Here is a 2,975-nt window from a genome sequence, read left to right as displayed (position 1 = left end):
GTGTGAAAACAGGCTTTCTTTCTGTAACCTTATGATCCAAACTTAAACCAACTTCACTGTTAATTTCTTCTGTCTGAATTTTTACAGGTTTAACAAGTTTTTCTAAAGCTGTCATCCTGGCACTTAAATTGACTATCTTTTTAAATAGTAAAATGAGAATAAGCATGGTGATAAACTGTATAATTCCCATAATACTAATCTTTTCATATAGTTGTTCCATTGTCAGACTGCCTAAAATTTCAAACAAAACCCAATTTTCTTCCAATGTACACAGGAAACCCATTTTTTTAAATGTGGAAAAAATTTGTCTTTTAAATAGTTTCCTTTATGACTTACCAAATCTGCGTAGAACAGTAGAAATCCGAGCGAATTTCAAAATAGCCACCTAGTGTCCTAGGTGTGAATCCAGAGAGAGAGACAGAGACAGAGACAGAGACAGAAAGCAAGAGAGAAAGCAAAAGCGAAAGCGAAAGTGAAAGCGTAGCCAGCTAAAGCTTAAATCCAGCCACTTGTTCCCTCTTGAGCCGAGTCAAGGCTTGGCTTTACAGGCAGGGGCCCTGTTTAGCAGGGCAGGCCTGAGTTGTTTGTAGCACTGGCTTTAAGCAAGCAGCTCACAGTCAGTCCAGCCTGAGGCCAAGCAGACCTGGGCCGGGGCTAGGGATCCGGCTGCTTGGGCTAGGGAGCCGGCCCCAAGCAGTTTTTAATGGATTCGCCCCACGTTGGGCGCCAGATGTAGATGTAACCAATCGTCTTATTAAAATAAGAAACACAGAGCCAATGTAAAAGAGAAAGCCGAGAGGTCAGAGCTCAGAGATAAAATCTTACCTCCTGCAGTGCTCCTAACTTCCCCGAGAGAGAGCTTCTTCCTGTTTGTCTGTCTTTAAATAGTCTTTCTGTTCTGCCTTCTCATTGGTTGTAAACCCAACCACATGACTGCCTCATCACTGCCTGTAAGTACTGCCCTCCAGGTCTTAAAGGCATATGTCTCCAATACTGGCTGTATCCCTGAACACACAGAAATCTACCTAGCTCTTCTAACCACCATGCTCTTGCTATGGCTCTAATAGCTCTGACCCCAGGGCAACTTTATTAACATAAAATTAAAATCACATTTCAGTACAAATAAAATATTACCATACTCTCCTTTTAGAAATCCATGAGGACCGTGTGTCCAGGAGGCAGTGGACACTGGAAACGGATTCTCAGATCTGCCACCCAGTCACTTTCTACCTGAGAGGATGCTGACCCTTCCTGCTCCCTTTTCCTGACATCTGGGGATTCTAATACTGGGTACTTTACAGGCTATTGAGAGGATAAAGGATCAGGACTGGGTGTAGCTTGTGGGCAGAGTGTGTGTTCAGCATGCTTGAGGCCTGGCCTCCACCCCCAGGAACACGGGGAAAGAAGGAACAGCACAAAGACTGGAATCCATCAGCTCAGTCTCCAAAGCCCACCCCAGCGTGGGTGACAGCTCACGGAAGTTGACGATCTGGAGCACACTGCACAGCCTGCAGGAGTTCACCAGGTTGAAGAGTGTCCTTTCTAAGTGGCTCAGTTTGTAAAATTCTCTTCCAGGCATCTCCATTGCTGTTTCTTTTCAGGCTACTTTCCAGGCAGTTGGGCTGGTCTCAGTCTTCCTTGCAGCTTGCCTTCTCTGAGCCTGACTCTCAGAAGTCTTTATTGTTTACTCCTGAGGGGAGGGGACTTCTCACTCTTGCTCACAGTGGAGAATTTGACAGTGTTGTCCATATTAATCATGTTCCAGGAAACTTGCACATGCGAGGTGCCTTCCATTCAAAGACATAAGGACAGATGGTGGTCTTGCTTGGTTCAGAAATCTCACAAGTAGGAAGGAGACTTAGTTCTCAGGCTGTGCCCACATGGCACGGCTGTTAGACAAAGGAGTTGGCAGTTATGTAGGATGTGTCCACGATGTTGAGTGTTTTGGCTGTCCTTTCTCTGCTTAGGCAGGCATTACAGGAGCATTGCTGGTGTAAGGCAGAACCAAGATTCCTGTGCTCAACATGAGGGCTGCTGAGTGGAACAGGAAAGAGGTTTCCTTCTTAGCCTTCACTGTAATCACAGTCACCAGTGACTATGGTCACCACCTGTCTGTGTGGCTCATCACAGCAAGACTTCCTGAGCTGTCCACCATTTTGAGTAGGCATATGAATACAAGATTTCCAGGCTGTCATCAGGGAATGACCCCTAAAGACCCAGGGACAAGAGCACTGGGTGACTGAGGAAGGGGACGATGGGAAAGGTCTTATCTGTCACGTCTAGTTTGCACTTTAGTATTCCGGGATCTAAAGAGTTGCTCATGACTCTGAGGAACTTGGGGCCACAGGAGGGACTTCCCTGGCATAATGTCTTTGACCTTCACAGGGCAGTGTGCACTGGGAAGGGGCCTCGCCCTCCACTTCTGTTCTGCAGAAGAGCAAACTCAGGGTAGGAAGGAGCTCAGGCTCCAGTCTGTAGTGACGCCTTCCAAGTTTTGTAACTGCTATTTCAGACTTCTAGCTAGAGCATGGGGTTTTTGTTTTGTTTCTCCATTTAGACTTACAGAAGTCAGCATCTTGAGAGCACAGTAAATCTTCCACTCCATTCATTTCCCCAGCGAGATTTCTGACACAGTAGAGCATGCTTCTTAGTTCTGTGACTGATGTGTTACAGGAGGTTAGAATCCCTGGGTGAAGTCTCTCACTAGGTGACTGTAGCTGGAGTTTTCTCTCTGGGTCCCACCAAGCCCCGGCAGTCCCTTAGCCCACTTAGAAAATAAACATATAGACGTTTATATTATTTAAACTGCTTGGCCATTAGCTCAGGCCTATCATTGTCTAGTTCTTACTCTTATATTTAGCCATTTTCTATTAATCTATACTTTGCCACATGGCTTGTGGCTTATTGGTACCTTACATCTTCCTTGTCCTGGTGGCGGCTCCAGCCAGTCTCTCCCTCTCCCTCCTGTTCCCTCA

This window comes from Peromyscus leucopus, chromosome 3 (genome assembly GCF_004664715.2).
Source record: "Peromyscus leucopus breed LL Stock chromosome 3, UCI_PerLeu_2.1, whole genome shotgun sequence".
Classification (NCBI taxonomy): domain Eukaryota; kingdom Metazoa; phylum Chordata; class Mammalia; order Rodentia; family Cricetidae; genus Peromyscus; species Peromyscus leucopus.
This window is presented reverse-complemented; position numbering follows the sequence as displayed.